This window comes from Mus caroli, unplaced genomic scaffold (genome assembly GCF_978045245.1).
Source record: "Mus caroli unplaced genomic scaffold, Mus_caroli_1 scaffold_9, whole genome shotgun sequence".
Classification (NCBI taxonomy): Eukaryota; Metazoa; Chordata; class Mammalia; order Rodentia; family Muridae; genus Mus; species Mus caroli.
The window spans coordinates 45,183,418-45,203,090 of record NW_028227264.1 but is presented as its reverse complement, the minus strand read 5'-3'; positions in this window follow the sequence as shown (position 1 = coordinate 45,203,090).

Below are 19,673 nucleotides of genomic sequence, written 5' to 3'. Positions count from 1 at the left end.
GACTTTTGGGATTGCATTGGAAATGTAATTGAGGAAAATATGTAATAAAAATATTAAAAATTAAAAAAAAGAAAGTTATTAAGATATTGTAGGAATTGTACTATTTTAACTAAATTTTTCTTAGTACAACAAGTTTAGGTAAAAGGAAGTTGTTTGGCCTCTCTTAGTTTCTTGACTTTTGGATTTTTCTGATTGTTTGGGAGGTAGCAATACTCTGGAATTTGCTACATACACTGTTGTAAACTGTCTAACACTCTGGAAATACTAATAAATATATGAGAACTATCAGAGGATAATACCATAGACCTATTGAAGGACTTAAAATCTGAAACAAGGTCAATATCAAAACTAGTAACAAGGTGATGTAATTGAATGTGCCTTTTATTGCTTAGGAATACTAAACTGCATAGCCAATTTGGAAGAGGGAACACATTCTCATACATGTGCCAATACATCATTCACTCTATGGTATCTGCCCCAATGAGTTTCAGTTAACCGAAATGACAGATATTGATGTTTTTAACAGCATTAATCCTAATTTCAAAACATTTGAAAGCATCCAAGATATTCTGAAGTACACAAACAGATAGACCAGTGGTAGCATTTACAGAAAATGCTGAAAGAAAGTGAAGCATCAAATCATGAAAATAAATAGATGAAACTTAAATCTCTAGTATAAAATATGAAAATACTATATGATATGTGATTTAGTTGTATGATATTCTAGGAAAAACAAATACTTGGAAAGAATAAAGTGAGAGACAGTTGTCAGGAGTTTGGAGGAAAAAAATAAATTAGTCATCCACAGATGATTCTCAGCATAGTGAAGACATTTTATATTATACTATAATTGTGGGTACATGATATATTTATTAATATTATCACTTTTAAGGGTAAAGTTATACATAAATATGTGAATACACCAAATTATATTTTCAGTCATTTACTTATTTTCACTTTTGACTGCTACAAGAAAACATGAAAATGATCCACAAATAGATATGTCTGTGGCATGCTGGGGTTTTTTGTTGTTGTTGCTTGTTGTTTTCTTTTGCTTTGTTTTTATTCTTTGGCCAAATAGCTACTGATAGGATTACTGCATCATACACTTGATCTATTTGTAGTTTCTCCAGAAGACTTCATACTGTTTTTTAATGACTGTATTTAGATGTTAGCAGAGTGCAATGTTTCCCTTCTTCAGTGCTTTTGCTCTCACAACTTCTTGATAACAGCTTCCCTAATAGTAGGAAAAGATACTACAGTGAGTGAGGCTTTACTGCTTGTATTTCTAGGACTATTTTGAACATTCGTTCTACTCATAACCATTTGAATATCCACTTTGAAAACTGTTGGCTCAAGCAATCTTATTTCATGTTGTATAATGTTTAATACTGAGATGTATGGATTTTTAATTTGTTATGGATATTAGCCCCTTGCCAAATGTGTCATTTATAAGTGTTTCTACCCACTCTGAGGTTGCCAGCTATCTCTACTGTTTGTTTCACTCTGTCAGTGTCTCTAGTTCCATATCATCCCATTTGTTTACTTTTGCTATCTTGTTTATGCTTCAAAGTTGTTCAAAATTGCATTCTTTAAGCTAATGTCATGTCTACTAGGTTTTCTTTCAGAAGTTTAACATTTTCAAGGTTTCAAGTCTTAAAGTATGTAATTAATTTTTGGTTATTTATCCATACATACTGTGAGATAACAGTCTAGTTTAGTAAAATGTTTCTGATGTAATATTTTCATTAAGAAGTATTTAAACATTGATGCCTATAAACAAAAAGTAAAGAAATGTGAAGGTAAAATTAAGACTGTAGGAGAATGGTAAAGAGAGGGAATTAAATATTGGAAAAGCAATACAATATATTTTATTCTATTTCCATATTAAACTGCAAGTTAGTTATTATAAATTGCAGGACTTCTGCTTCTTGTACCACATAATATGATTTTGCGCATTAGTTACTGTACTTTGGATATTGGGTATTGGTTAATAGAGCAGACAAAATTGTGAGAAGGCCTGTTTTTACCCTATAAACTTTGCAAGATCATTTACTGACAAGGTCAAACATTTCCTACTGATGGTGATGCCAGACTATCAGGGAGAATCTCTAGAATTTATTTTTAAAAGAATCAGCCTCACAAAGGATCAGTAGACTTTTTCCCTGAGATGAAAGCCTCTCATCTGAAAAGAGGCAGCTGACTTGGAAGATAATTTAGACAGTCAAAATTATGAATCCATTGGTATCATTATGAACTAGTCACCAGCTAGAAATGCAAATTCAGCAAAAAAAAAAATTCATTAAATACTCCCCTGAGGACAATTCTAATGACAGTCGTTACTCACTGGAGGACACAGCGAGCCCTATGCTTTCAGGAACCGTGGCTAAAGGTGACACTTTCAAAGTACAGCTGGGAAATCTTTTCTACATAACAATATCTGATTTGTCCTCGCTTCAGGGTACTTTTAATTTTAGCAAATATTTCTCTTTGGGGACATATTCCATTTTTATTGTATCTTGGGGGAAATTATTTTTGTATAATTACTTTAGTTTATATTAAGCTTTAAGGGTTTCTATACATATTTATTAATAACTGTAATAAAATAAAACCATAAACCAAAAATGGGAATATTCTATAGTTCTATAGATTATTAGTGAGTGAATTCAAGCAAAAATAAAAAATAAAGAACAAAATCCCCTAGTATGTATACATTTTCCCAAGATTCATTGGTCTAATATCTCTAATACATTTTTACCCTAAAGTACAATTAGAAAATAAACAATTAGTCATTACACATTTGTTTAATCCAACTTGACTTTGTTCAGTACGTTGGAGGAATAAGAACTATAAATGCTAATTACACACTAATATTAGAACCAGCTCTTAGAATTTATAATATTTGTGAAAATAGAGAATTGCAACTAAAATCAATTTTAATATCTGAAATTCAGGTTTTTGTGGGGTGTGTGTGTGTGTGTGTGTGTGTGTGTGTGTGTGTTGAATCTATGTACTATGCTGACAAAGGTTGAAACTCCCGTTTGATCTGGCAACTTTTCTCCTAACCTATCTTTAATTTTGACAAAAATTTCTAATTTCTGATTCACATCTGTTCACTATTTATAAGTGTTCTCTTTACCTTATCAATAAGTCATTCATAGAAAAACACACCAATAAATTATTCCTGTTTATTTGGAATTACAAAAATTGAAATCTACAGGATGTTGATTACTGTATTCTCTAGTATATAGTCAGATATAATTGACAGTAATATAGTATTAACAATATACAGACAGGGCAGAACGTATATGAATATTTGATGGTGAAGGCAGAGGAACAAAAATCAAGGTTGTAAGGAGACAAACATGTTTTGTACTCCAGTTAAATGTTAACACCTTAGACAAACTCACTCTTCCTGTTATTAAATTCACCACCTTAGTAGTCATCTTATTGTTCAATTGTTTTTCCAAGAGTTGATGAAGCTTAGTTTCTGTCATTTACAACCAAGACTCTGATTATGCTCATCATTGTTAGTAGACTTCTTATTGTTTTTGTGCTTACTACCACTTTGTACTACATGCAAAATTATATGTGGTTTCCATGGAACATGTGAATGTTCCTTTTTTCCTTAGAATTCATTTCACTTCAGACAATGAATATCTAATGACTTTTACTAGAAAATTCACATCAATTAGAGACAGAAGAAAGGTGGAAATGGACCTGAAGGAGAACATAAACCTGAACCAAATAGTATGCTACTAGCAGAGACAAATGCATGGCGCTCAAATGGCTGTTGTCTGAAGGCTTTGGAAAGTTTTAAGGTTTAAGTAATCAGGAGCTTATGAGCAGCTGGCAAGGAAGGACAACACAATGCCAAAGGTAGTAATTTTAAGATGTTATGACAGAATTCAAGAAAGTAGTTCACATTTGAAAGTAAATTATGAATATTATAATAATGCACAGAGATTATATGTTAGATCTGTGCTGGTGGACACACAACAATGCTTACTCACACACAGGACCCTGAGCTATTTTGAGATAGTGAGTCATGACTGAGTGAGTAGAAGTTTGAGCTCAGTGAAATTTGAGTCCTGTATGGCATGCTAAAGATTTTAGACAATAATTCAATGGCAGTGTACGACACTTTACAAAGGAGCAGAGCTATAGGGTAAAAGACACAGAGGGAGTCAAATGTCTCAAACAGAAAGATGACAGTGCTTGGTTTAGCATTTGAGACACAGAGTTAAGTATAAGTGAAATTAAATTAGTTTAAAAAAAAGATATGTCAGCTTAGGCAACAATATGAGACTTTACTTTCAGTACCGTACCAACATTGATGCCAGTCAATATTATATGTGAGATGCCATCAATTAATGGAGCAAATGGCATTCTATTTATTAAAAATTATTTATTCATCTTTATATTCAAATGGCATCCTTCTCTCTCTCTCCTCTTCCCAGTCTCAGAATACCCTCTCTTAGGTACCATCCTACTCTGGGACATCTAGTTCCAACAGGACTAAACACATCTTCTCCCTCTGAGGCTCAACTAGGCAGTCCAGTTAAAGGAAGGGGATCCAATGGCAGGTAACAGAAAAAAAGATAACCCCTGCTCTAATTGTTAAGGCACCCACATGAAGACCAACCCACATATATGCTACAAATGTGTAGGGGACAAGGTCCAACCCATGCATGCTCTTTGGCTGGTGGTTCAGTTTTTGTGAATTCCCATGGGCCTCGGTTAGTGACTCTGTAGATATTCTTGTGGTGTCCTTGACTCCTCTGGCTTACTAAATTATTTCCTTGATGCTTCCTCAAGTTTTCAGAAGCTCTTCTTGATGTTTAGCTCTTGGTCTCTGAATCTGTTTCCATCAAGTGCCAGTTGAAGCCTCTCATAAGATAGTTATGCGAACTTTTTCTTTGCTAACATAGCAGAGTATCATTAATAGTGTCAGAGAGTTTGCTCTCTCCCTGGGGATGGAGCTCAGGTTGGGCAAGGATTCAGTTGGGCATTCCCTTAGTTTTTGCTTAATTTTTGTCCCTGCTTATCTTGTATGCAGGAGAAACTAGGGTTTGAAGGTTTTGTGGGTGGAAAGATCTCCCATGCTCATGAACCAGTAGAATTAGCATAGTAAAAATGGCCATTTTACCAAAAGAAAGCTATAGGTTCAATACAATTCTTTTTCAAATTCCACCATAATTCTTCACAGACCTTGAAAGAGCAATTCTTTACTTCATATGGAAAAAAACAAAAATGCAAGATAGCTACTGCAATCCTGAACAATTAAAGTACTTTTGGATGACCATCTCTGATTTCAAGCTATACTACAGAATAATAGTAATAAAAACCACATGTAATTGGCATAAAAAAGTCAGGTTGATCAACAGAATATAATTGAAGACCCAGAAATAAACCCACACATCTACAGGCACTTGGTATTTGACAAAGAAGCCCAAACCATACAATACAAAACTGAAAGTAACTTCAACACATGCTGCTGGTCTAACTGTATGTCTGCATGTAGAAGAATGCAAATAAACCTACATCTTTCATCCCACTCAACACTATGGTACAAGTGATCAGAAAATGAAATACACTAAATCAAATAGAAAAGAAATTGGGGAACTGCCTTGAATATATATGCAGGTGACAAATTCCTGAACAGAACACTCAGACACTAAGATCAAAAATTAAAATGGTGGAACTCATGAAACTGAAAAGCTTTTGAAAGGTTAAAGACACCATCAATAGGACAAAACAGCAGCCTATAATATGAGAAAATATCTTCAGCCACCCTACATCTGACAACAGACAATATAGAACTCAAGAAATTAGACACCAACAAATTAAAACCCAATTTAAAAATGGGATGCAGAGCTAAAGAGAGAATTCTCAGCAGAGGAATCTCGAATGGATGAGAAACACTTAAAGAAATGTCCTTAGTCATCAGGGAAATACAAATCAAGATGATGCTGAGATTTCATCTTACACCCATCACAATGGCTTAGATCAAAATCTCAATCAACAGCACATTCTGGCAAGGGTCTGAAGCAACTTGTCCATTGCTGGTGGAGGTATAAACTTGTACAACCGCTTTGGAAATTAATTTTGTGGTTTCTCAAAAAAACTGGAAATAGTTCTACCCCAAGACTCAGCTATACCACTCCTGAGAATATACTCAAAAGATACACCACTATATACCACAAAGACACTTACTTAATGATGTTCTAGCAGTAAATACCCAGAAACTGGAAACAATCTAGATGTCCCTCCGCTTAAGAATGGATAATGAAAATGTAGTTCATCTACACAATAGGATACTATTCAGCTATGAAAAACAAGGGCATCATAAAAATTTCAGGGAAATGGATGGACCTAGAAAGTATGATTCTGAGTAAGATAACTCAGACCTGGAAAGACACATATGGTAGCACTCACTTATAAGTGGACATTAATTATAAGTGGACACAAGGGGATCTCAATAATGGTCATTAATCTAAAATTGATGTCATCACTGAGACGATCAAAACAACTTTGTTCATGTGAACAGATTACTGAATTCAGTATTCCCCATAAAGACGGTTTTTATTTGGAACCGAGGACAGCTAAAGAGCACACCCTCTGTGAAAATAGTACACTATGCGATGCTCTCAGCTGCACTGCAGTGAACATGACCAACACCTTGTATGAGTTCCTACTTTGTAGCTGCTGATACTTTGGAGTCTGGAAGGGCCTTTATCAGGTCAACTGGACAATGAATGCCTTCAATAGTTATAGACAAGAAGGATCCTAGAATGAAAGACTATGAAAGAGGCTCTCTGTGCCCAAATATTGGAAAATCGTAGAAATGATGCAAAATGCCCATGCTAGAAATAGATTCTCTAGGAGAAAAAAATAAGGTCCTGGGTTTTTTGGAAATCAGTCTAGTCACAAAAGCGTATGGGATCTTTTGTATCATATCCTGTTTTCTAACTAATTGGCTATTTGATTACATTATACTGAACAAATTGTAAACAACATCATCCTATACATTTCCATAAATCCTTAAGTAAAGCAGAAGAGTGCTAGAAAAATCCACCTTTAGGTGAGCCTTCATGTAACTTTGCAGCCACACATGTCTTTCCTGAATACATTTATATTTCTCTACTCTATCAAATCCATGTTTCAAATCATATAAAGCTGACATTTTGGCAAAGATGAATTCCAATGATGAAAAAGGCAAATTTTTCTGTTTTGGGAAATGATTGTTTATTTCCCAAATGAGTGAGAGTGAATGTTGTCAAGGATAGCATTAGATCTCAGGAATTGAGAAGATATACTCTCCATCAAACCTGAACCATCTAAGAAACTCAGTGATCCAAAGGCTAACTCTATCTGGGACACTTGATCTGTGTTTTGTTTTGTTTTGTTTTATCTGTGAATGCTTTTCTCCTTGTTGTCTTTACAAATCCTTCTCTGTGTGTCTTAATAGACACTGACAAGTTAATGTTTTGTTATGAGATTTGGATGGAAACCCTAATTGCACAGTGTTGAAAAAGGTCACAGAAATGGACTTGCTCTGAGGGGGGAAAAGAAGTGAACACACAAATAAGGCTGTCAGCAAACATTGTGGCATATTAGGTAAGTTTTTGAGTTTCTATTCCTATTGATGAGTGGCAGTACATGCATTGAAGTTGTATAAGCAAAGGACTAGCAAGAAGAAATCTCCAATGCAATTTTGGTCAATCAGAAAATCATTTCTTCCATATTGGCCAAAAATGCAAAGATAGACTTATATTACACAGCTATATGTACTTCTGGCAACCTAGAGTACAAAATAAAAGTTGTCAATACCCTCAAATAGACAAGCAATAGCAAAAGCAACCAAATCGCAATCAATTCCTTTGAGGAAGGTTACACAATATCTATTATAACATATTACTATTCTTAACATCAATCGGATTCCAAAAAGGATAAAAATTAACTTTAAGATATTCTATTCAATTTCTTAAAATGGAGACATCATGTTTTTCTTACATTATACAACGCAGAAAACCAGTTAATTGGATAGTTCCTCCCAATAAAACCTACTGATAATCATGCCAATTGTTAACCTGACACAATCTAGGAAAAAGGCACAGTGAGGGATTTCTACATTGAATTAGCCCATCAATATATGAGTGTGGAATTGTTTTACATTAATTTATGTGGGAGCCTGGCAGTGGTGGCACATGCCTTTAATCCCAGCACTTGGGAGGCAGAGGCAGGCATATTTCTGAATTCGAGGTCAGTCTGGTCTACAGAGTGAGGTCCAGGACAACAGGGCTATACAGAGAAACTGTCTCAAAAAAAAAAAATTACGTGGGAAGACCAGCTTACTTTGCTCAGCACCATTTCCTAAAGAAGGGATCCTGAACTGTATAAGAATGCAGAAGTCCATCAGAGCACAACAAGCAATCTCCTCTCTGTTCTTGTCTGTGTTGTTATGTGACAGCTGCACTAAGTTTCTACCTTGACTTCAGTGTAATGATCGACTGTAACCTGGAGTTGTAAACTTAATAAACCCTTTCTTTCCAAACTTGTGTCTTGTCAGGATATTTTATCACAGCAACAAAAATAAACTAGAAGCCCCAGACATGATGAAGAGCCTGAATAAAGCTCCAAGTGTTTGTGCATGCATGGGCAGGCACTCTAATATTGCAAATTTCCTAAGTACTTTTCTCATCAAGTTTCCATAATTCCATTTCCAATAGGTGATTTATATTCATTTCTACCAAACATGTGAAAATCTAAATGTATGTGTTTGTATACAGAAATAAGCATTTCTTTATTGTGTAATTCAGGTTGCTATAAGGTGTAGCATACAAAGATGCATATGCAGGGATATGTGCATAAGGCTGTAGTCGTCATTAGTAGGTGTATTGATCTTCATTTATTCTATCTTTTATAAGCAGAACAAGTGTATAAGTTAAGGATTCCTGAGGCCTGAGTCCTTCCTGTGCCTGGAAAGCCCTTCTGAGAAATGTGCTACTGTTTTATATAAGCCGTGGAAATATAAACAGCACTTTTCCATATTTAGGCTGTCTCTTACAATGGTTATTGTGTATGGAGTTTTCTTTATACTCTATGAATATGTGTTCAGGTAAACTTACATATGGAATGTACATTACTTGGTTGAGTACTCTGAAATGCAAAAAAAAAAATTAAGTAAATGTAACATATTCAACTTAGCAACTGAAATCATTTAATAAAATTATTGTTAAAGGTTAGTCAAAATGCTATTATACCCCATTATAGTAATACGTGCTTATTTGTTACATACTTGTGTTATTCAAACTTTCAAATTTATATAGAAGAAAATGAAAAGCAAATATAACAACACTACAAACATTTAAGTTAGAAACATAAATCATATAACTGTTTTTTGCTAAAACATTTATTATTTAATCTTTCCTACCCTCTATATGTAAGTTGTTTCTAAGATTGCTAGCCTGTATATTTACCACCATTTCTATCAAGCTGCATAAAATTCTTCTATGTGCAAGTAGGACTTGGAATTTGTCATGCATTATGAATGTGTACATTAGTTACCTATATCCAGAAGGCTCCAGAAAAGACAGGATTACCAGATTCTAATAAGAGATCATGAACTTCTACAAATACTACAGGATCACTTCTTTTAGAAGAAAAGTGCAGTGTCTAATAGTCATAGGACTGTGCCTATGGTGTTTTATTAATTCATAGGCATAGTTATAGAGAAGCAAAGAGAGTCAGCAATCAAAATAATGCTCAAATCTACTTACATGCACAGTAACACATAACTGCAGCTGAACTATCACAGACATGACAAAGAGTATCCGTGACCACAGCTGAACAGTCATGGAAATAATCAAGAGCACCCTTTATTGTTTATTTATAGCATAGAAATAAATAGAAAAGTTATATACATATATAAAATGTTATGGACATTTTACATTTTCCTTTCATAAATATTCTCAGTGAACAGCAAATATTTATTGTATTGGTAGAAGAAAAATTGGAGAGACTCATTTTAGTTGTCTTCCTAATGTATTCAGGAAGTCATGATAAGTATAATATATTCCCATTGAAATGAATGAATCTGGTAAGTCTCACGCTTACTTCTGTGAATGTTAGGTTTCCAGACAAATAAGAACCCCTTGAAATGTGAGTCAATATTATGTGTTTATTTACAGGTTTATCAACAGAAGGTTTCCTGGAAATGTGGTTTCCTTTATTCTTATTTTAATATTTATTATTATGCAACAAAATAAGTCTTTATAATTGTTTCTGGGCACTGCTCACTACATTGGTCTTATTTACATTTTTACATAATTTGAAAAATAATTTCTTTTGAATAAAATGATAAGAAGTTTAAAATTTGAAAATAATAGAACTCAGGATAAATGTACAGAATGCAATTCATTTTTGAAAATAAGTGTTATTAGTAGTATATTCTCTGCCTTTAATAACACTAAAACTATAACATTATAGAAATGACATATTATGTTTTGATTCTTGTATATATTGGTAGTGATCAACCTGGCATTATTGATTCACTGATTTGTGCTTACATCATTTCGTTCTGTTAAGTAAAATGTAATTACTTTCTTCTATTTTTGAGAGATGGTGTGTATGACTAACTTCATCCTATTGTACAATGCATGGGATTATCTATTCCTTCAATCATTCACCCGAAGCAGTGATCTACCCTCATCTCTTACACTTTCCTTTTATTCTCTAATGTCTATTACCAAGGAATCTGCTCTCAACTTCTATGAGACCAGAAGTTTAAAATTCTACTTATGAATGATTACATGTAATACTTCTCTGTGCATTTCATTTTTTTTTCATGTTTTAAGTACTCATTGTTTTCTGTGATCATAGTTATGCTATGAGTGACATCTCATGTGATTTTGATTTGCATTGCCTGATGACTAGGGGTGTTGGTCATTTTTATAAACTTCTAACCTTTTTTATATACATTTTAAATTTATATCTTAAAATTCCTTGCCAATTTAAATGAATTATTAGTTATCTTTCTTTCACATTTTATTGACTATATTTTAAAATGTATTTCCTTTATTGTGCTTTGTATAGTTTCTATGGAAATCTCTCTGGATCATTAATGCATATGTACTTAAAATCACTGTATAAACATCTGTTTCAAATATTGCATTTCCCATTCTATAGATAAACCAGAACAATTGAGTCAGCTCTTATTAGTTACATAGATAGCCTCTTGTACTTGAATACCATAAGCAGAACACAGTAGTACATTGTGAGTAAGAAATGAGGCCAGAAACTCCGATGCAAGGTGATAAACAATTCATAGACTGTAAGAACTCTTTATTTTGTGGTTTGGAAGTGTTCCATGCTGAAGACCTGTTCCCAGGCTGCTAAGTTGTCATCTCTTGATGGCATGGACAAGGCTAGATGTGAAACAAATGGAAAGTGAGCCAAGTCAGTGACATTCTCATACTTTGCAGAGTATTTTTTTTTTAATGTAAAAAAATCATTTTCTTTGGGTTGTAAGTAGAATAAATGGCACATAGAATGAATGTTTCTTTTTCTCATTTGATAGGGAATGCATATCATGCTACAAGAACATAAAGGAATACAGTCACAAGCAGAGTGGGAGGAAGCACACTTTAACATTCTTCTTCTGAGGCACCCTGAGTACTAGTCCTCAGTGACAGTGCTCTGCACTGAGTGCCTGAAGACACCAGTAAAGTACTCTCTGCTATTGTGAATACAGAAGATAGAGTGTGGCACAAATAGGGATCAATCACAACATTGGCTTAGCATTACTGTGATATTAGGACAGACAATTGAAAACAGTACTGATCTTCTGACACCGGATTGTAAGTATAATCCCAGGGACTGTATTTATTTCAAATATATACATGATATTTTCAATTGCTTATGGTTTTCATGAAATTAATTGTCAAGTATATGTGGATGTATATCCATATGTTTACATTCAGCAATAGATAGATAGATAGATAGATAGATGATAGATAGATAGATACATAGATACAGAGATACATAGGTACATAGATACATAGATGTGTGTGTATGAGTGTTGTGTGGCTAGATGACATTCTACACAAGTAAAATAATTATTATTAATTATTATTATTATTTAATCTTTTTTTACAGTCCAGTGATTAACCCCCTCCCCGTCCAACCTCCAACTGTTCCTCATCCCATTCCTTCTCACCCATCTCTAAGAGGTGTCCCAATATTGCCCCACCCCACCAGACCTCTCTACTCTCTGGGGCTTCAAGTCTCTCGAGGGTTAGGTGCATCCTCTCTCACTGAAGCCAGACCAAAGAGTCCTCTCCAGTATATGTGTCAGGGGCACATATCAGCTAGTGTATGCTGCCTGGTTGGTGGCTCAGTGTCTGACAGATCTCAGGGCTTCAGTTCAGTTGAGAATGCTGGTCTTCCTATATGAACACCCTCCTGCTTAACTTCTTCCAGCCTTTCCCTAATTCAACCACAGAGATCACCAGCTTCTGTCCATTCGTTGGGTGTAAGTATCAGCATCTGACTCTTTCTGCTGCTTGTTGGGCCTCTTAAAGGGTAGCCATGCTAGCTAGGCTCCTGTCTGTAAGTATGCCATAGCATCAGTAATAGTGTCAGGCCTCGGAGCCTCCCCTTGAGGTGGGTCTAAATTTGGGCCGGTCACTGGACCTCCTTTCCCTCAATCTCTTCTCAATTTTTGTTCCTACAGTTCTTTTAGACAGGGACAATTCTGGGTAAGTTTTTGACTATCAGATGGCAACCCATCCCTCCAATTGATGCCCTGTCTTTCTACTGGAGGTAAACTCCATAAGTTCCCTCTCCTCAGTGCTGGGTATTTATCTAAGGTCCCTCCCTCTGAGTCCTGAGCATCTCTCACCTCCCAGATCTCTAGTACATTCTAGAGACCTCCCTGCCCCCCATCTACCATCTCCTGAGATTGCTTGTTTTCATTCTTTCTGCTGATCCTCAGGACTTCACTCCTGTTATCCCCCAATACCTGATCATGTCCCCCTTTTCCCCTCCCTGTCCCCTCTGCCATCCAGGTCCCTCCCTCCCTCTGTACCTCCAACACCAGAGATTGCTTTCTTCTCCCTCCAAATGGGATTGAGGCATCCTCACTTTAGGACCTTAGGCTTGTTAACCTTCTTGACTTCTGTGGATTGTATCCTGAATATTCTGTACCCTTAAGCTAATATCCACTTATTAGTACATACCATGCATGTCTTTTTGGTTCTGAGTTAGCTCACTTAAGACTGTATTTTCTAGCTCCAGTCATTTGCCTGCAAAATTCAGGATGTCCTCCTGCTTAATAGCTAAATAGTAATCTATATGGAATGAACCAAATTTTCTATGTCCATTCATCCATTGTGTGACATCTGGGTTGTTTCCAGCTTCTGGCTATCACAAATAAGGCCCCTATAAATATAATGATACACCTGCCCCTGTGGCATTGTGGGGCATCTTTTGGTTATATGACCAAGTAGTATAGCTGGGATGTCAGGTAGATGTATTTCCAATTTTCTGAGGAATCTCCAGATTGATTTCCAGAGTGGTTGTATCAATTTGTAATCCCACCAGCAATGGAACAGTGTTCCTCTTTCTCCACATGCTCAACAACATGTGTTGTCACCTTAGTTTTTGATCTTAGCCATTCTGATTGGTGTAAGGTGTAATCTCAGGGTCGTTTTGATTTGCATTTCACTGATCACTAATGTCTTTGAACATTTCTTTCTTTCTTTTCTTCCTTTCTTTCTGTCTGTCTGTCTGTCTTTCTTTCTTTGATTCTTTTTTTATTAGATATTTTCTTTATTTACATTTCAAATGCTATCCTGAAAGCTCCCTATACCCTACCCCTGCCCTGCTCCCCTACCCACTCACTCCCACTTCTTGGCCCTGGCGTTTCCCTCTTCTGGGGCATATAAAGTTTGCGATACCAAGGGGCCTCTCTTCCCAATGATGGCTGACTAGGTCATCTTCTGATACATATGCAGCTACAGACACGAGCTCTGGGGGTACTGGTTAGTTCATAATGTTGTTCCACCAAAAGGGTTGTAGACCCCTTCAGCTCCTTGGGTGCTTTCTATAGCTTCTCCATTGGGGGCCCTGTGTTCCATCCTATAGATGACTGTGAGCATCCATTTCTGTATTTGCCAGGCTCTGGCATAGCCTCATATGAGACACATACTCCACTATGTTCATAGCAGCCTTATTTTTAATATCCAGAAGCTGGAAAGAACCCAGATGTCCCTCAACAGAGGAATGGATACAGAAAAATGTGGTACATTTACACAATGGAGTACTACTCAGCTATTAAAAACAATGAATTTATGAAATTCTTGGGCAAATAAATGTATCTGGAGGATATCATCCTTAGTGAGGTAACCCAATCACAAAAGAAGTCGTTAGGTATGCACTCACTGATAAGTGGATATTAGCCCAGAAACTTAGAATACCCAAGATACAATTTGAACATTTCTTTAAGTGCTTCTCGGCTATTTGTAATTCCTCTGTTGTAAATTCTCTGTTTGCTTTTATACTCCATTTATTGATTGGGTTCTTTGGGTTTTTTTTTTTGGATGTTAGCTTCTTGAGTTTTTTATATATTTTGGATATTAGCCCTCTCTCAGATGTGGGGTTAGTAGAGATTGTTTTCTCAATCTGTAATTTAGCAATTTGTCTTATTAACTATGTCCTTTGCCTTACAGAAGCTTTTCAGTTTCTTGAGGTCCCATTTATCAATTCTTGATCTTAGAGAGCCTCAGCCATTAGAGTTCTGTTTAGGAAATTTCCCCTGTTCCATAAGTAAAATTTAAATGTAAAAAATGTTTACCTTTTTCAATAGGAATTTTCAGTGGTTCTTATCATAAACATTATGCTACACTAGTATTAACTTAATACAGATCAATTATGCTTATATTTGTCTTGCTCTTACATCATTCCACAGAGTCTAATGTTCGTTGTATTTATTTATATTCTCTCAAATACATTAATTTGCTATGAATTTTATATATCACTTAGACAAATTACTTAATATTGTTTTATTCCAAATTTTAATAACAGTATGATTAAACAGTATCATCACAGGATGATACCAAGCAGTTATATTGTTATGATTATGAAACAACGTCTTCCCACTAAGTAAATATATGTTTATTTGAATCATGGTTAGTTTAATGTACTATTTATTAAGCAATTAAATAATAGAAAAAGAGTATAATAGCATATCATAACTACTAAATATTGTGCCCATTGAAAATAATTAATACTATAAGTCACATAGTAACTGAACAATCCTACATAATTGGTAGGGCAAGGCTATATTATAAAATGAATAAATGTGACTTTTCAATTCATATGGTTTTTTAAAAGATTAAAACATTTATTTATTGTAAATGTATGAGTGTTTTGTATGTGTGTACACATGTGCATCACATTCTTGCCTCGTGCCCACTGAGATCAGAAGAGGCAGTTAGATCCCACGGTATTGGAGTCACATACACTTATTAGATACCTTGTCGGTGTTGGGAACCAAGTCTGTGTTCTATAAGTGCAATAAGTATTCTTACCTTCAGAGCCATGTTTGTAGTCCTTGAATAGTTTAAAGTAGCTGACAGTATCATTTTATAAGTTTATGTGGGTACATATTAGGAAAAGTGTATTCACTAGGTTTGACAGTGGCCTCCAAAGCTAAGCATATTATTTGCTGATACAGAGATAATAAGTCACTTGAGAAGAAATGTCATAGTCATATAATTTTAAAAATAAGAACACAATTGTATGGAATCTAAAAGTATCTTGCAGTTCAATTAACATATCTGAAAAGTATCAAGTTTATGTTGAATATTAAATCTACATAGCTCTTCTTATACAAGTCAAGTGTGTGTGTAGAACACTTATAGTCACTACTGGTAACTCTTTTCTAAGCTGTAGCTATTAAAACAGATGACTTAATATATTCATGAACTCTCCAGTAAAGTAGCAATATAAACTTTTCTTACAACACAGTAAAATTTAAACTTATGTCTTCTTTTTCTAGAGTTATAATTTCTAACTATAGGAAATGTATATTTTATAATCATTTGGACCATGTGAAATCCACTCTTCTAATGGAATCTCAATGCTCTTTATAAATACATTTCAAATAGAATAGTCATTCAGCACATTCCCCAAGACAATACATTTCTGTTTTACTCAACTTTCCAAAAATATAATGCGCTACCTATCATATTTTAGCACATACATAATGTTATACTCTATTACATATGATTGACACTGCCATGCATGTACTATAATAAAACCTGTCAGTGTGCCAATTTTCATTTGAAAGTTTTCTTTAAAAAGAATCTTTCTCTGAAAACCAATTAATTTTTTTCTATTTTATCTTATTTTATTTCTTTCAAACAGGTTAGTTAATGGGGTAATTTCTGTAAATGTTTTTTAATAAAAAAATGATAACAAAAATTAATTAAACAATCCAGAAACAATGATTTCTGTATACTACCCAGTTTTCCCTTAGCAGATGTCTGTGCTAATGTGACAAGAATGTCACTTGGAGACTAGAATTTCATGTCCACTAAATCAGCCTATCACTTACCTAAGGATCACTTTTTAAAGACTTTAATATAAGGAGGAAAATCTGTACAGCTGAAAAGGTTACAGCGGCCAAGTGTCATAAGGTTTGGTAATAAATATAAAAAAGCTGTTAGTGTCAACAGACCTGTGTTTATAAATTCAGAAACAAATACCTCAAGAAGTATTTATCATCCATGACAGTTAAGGAAATGGAAATTAAAGCAGTATCCCTGTCAGAGTGGCTAACATCAACAAAGAACTGATGATAAATGCCTACAAGGCTATGGGGGGACAGTAATACTTATTTACTGTTGGCAGGAATGTAAGCTTTTAAAACCACTTAAATAAATATGGAAAATCCTTAAAAATCACAAATAAATCACCGTATGACCCAATTATACTACCCGGTGGCATGTTCCAAAAGGACTATACATTCTACTTGAGAGATACTCACTCAGCAGTGTTCATTGCTGCCCCATGCACAATAGCCTGGAAATAAAAACAATATAGGTGGACTTCCAGAGGCTGAAACAAAGTCTTTGTTGCTGAAAAATACTATATACCTTAGATACAGGACACAAAGTATTTGAGCACAATCTTACATGAAATAGGATAGATAAACTTATTACCAGATACTATCAGGAAATTGTAAGGAAAATTTAATATCCATATTTTTAAAACTGCTCTAAAGTAGAAAAAGAAGAAACATTGCCACATGTCTTCTATGATGCCAACATTATACTGTTTCTAAAATTTAAAAATGAACAAAAGAGAAGAAAACTATAAAATAACCTCCCTGAACCTTGAACCTTACAGAGATCCAATTTTCTCCACAAATTACTTATAAACCAAATCAAGAGCATATTGTAAAGAACACACATTATGAACAGAGTTTAATACAAGGTACGTTTTGTATGTGAGGAGTGGGGTAATGCACATAAAATAGAAGGACCTTTAAGCAGTGATTTAGATGACACACCAAGGACAATTAGGTTTACTCTGAAATCAGGACCTGGAGGACATTGAAGATGATGTTAGCAAACAAACAAAATCCAAATCATTTTGAGTTACAGAAGTACATTAAAAAATTCCATCTCTGTCACAAAAGCAAAAATAGTAAGATCATATTTCATATAAAACTGTAATCAGTATATAATTTTATTCAATTTGGTACACCACATGCCAGGTAAGGTTACAGATGGCAAGATTCTAATTAAGATATGTTTGTGAAGAAACTGTGGGCAGTGAATGTATTGATGATACTGATGCTGTGTGTGAAAGAGTCTCAGAGAGAGGTTTTTAGGATCTGAGTTCCTGCCAAGATTTAATTTACAAGTGCTAACAAGATAATCTTCAAGTTATAGGGAACATTTGGTAGTTTGTTTTCCTAAATTTTAATAGGAAATAGTTTTGTTCCTTAGAATATATTATGGTTATGGTTTTCTACCCCTAACTTGTCCCAGATCTGTCCACCTTCCCTTCAGTTCAAATACACACCCTTTCATTCATTCATTGAAAAACAAGGCATCTAAAAACAGAATATCATAAAGACAAACAGAAATAGACAAACCAAACAAGAAAAAGTGGCAAATATAAAGATAAGCAGCATGAATAAACATAGAGATACACATTTTCATACAAACACACACACACACACAAAACAGCCTATAAAACATGAAATAGCAAGCTATAATATACACACAAAACCCTATAAATTTAATAATAATAAGAAGAATAACAATAACAATACTCCAAAATTTCCAATTTGTTTTGTGTTGGCTAGGCAATCCATTTGCCCTTAAGAGTAGTTTGTATACAAAATGAGACTCTGTTGGAGAAAACTATATTTTACTTTTAAAGTGATTTCAATTGGACATAACTTCTGGGTTAGGGATGGGAACAAGAAAAGCTAGTGCTCTATTTGGCTTTAACCCATGTAATCTATGAACATACTGCCACAGTCCCTATAAGTTCCTTTGTATACCACTCCTACTATGTTTAAAAGTTTTATTTTCTTATATCCATCATTCCTTCTTGCATTTACAATCTTTCTGTCTCTTCTTCCTCATATTCCCTGAGCCCTTTGGAGTGAGATTTGATTGAATCATCCCATTTATAACTGAGTTTTTCAAGGTCTGTCTGTCTCTGTACATTATCCAGTTATGGGTATGTATTTGTTCCCATCTACTGAAGGATGGAACTTCTCTGATAAAAAAAATTTTTTTTAAATCACAATTTAGCAGTTTGGTTTTTTGTTTGTTTGTTTTTTTTTTAATTAGGTATTTTCCTCCTTTACATTTTCAATGCTCTCCCAAAAGTCTCCCATACCCACCCCCCCAGTCCCCTACCCACCCACTCCCCCTTTTTGGCCCTGGGGTTCCCCTGTACTGGGGCATATAAAGTTTGTAAGTCCAATGGGCCTCTCTTTGCAGTGATGGCCAACTAGGATATCTTTTGATACATATGCAGCTAGAGACAAGAGCTCTGGGATACTGGTTAGTTCATATTGTTGTTCCACCTATAGGGTTGCAGTTCCCTTTAGCTCCTTGGGTAATTTCTCTAGCTCCTCCATTGGAGGCCGTGTGATCCATCCAATAGCTGACTGTGATCATCCACTTCTATGTTTGCTAGGCCCTGGCATAGTCTCACAAGAGACAGCTATAACTGGGTCCTTTCAGCAAAATCTTGCTAGTGTATGCAATGGTGTCAGCATTTGGAAGTTGATTATGGGATGGATCCCTGCATATGGCAATCACTAGATGGTCCATCCTTTCGTCACAACTCCAAATTTGGTCTCTGTAACTCATTCCATGGGTGTTTTGTTCCCATTTCTAAGAAGGGGCAAAGTGTTCACTCTTTGGTTTTCGTTCTTCTTGAATTTCATGCGTTTAGCAAATTGTATCTTATATCTTGGGTATCCTAAGTTTCTGGGCTAATATCCACTTATCAGTGAGTACATATTGTGCTAGTTCCTTTGTGATTGGGTTAACTCACTCAGTATGATGCCCTCCAGGTCCATCCATTTGGCTAGGAATTTCATAAATTCATTTTTTTAATAGCTGAGTAGTACTCCA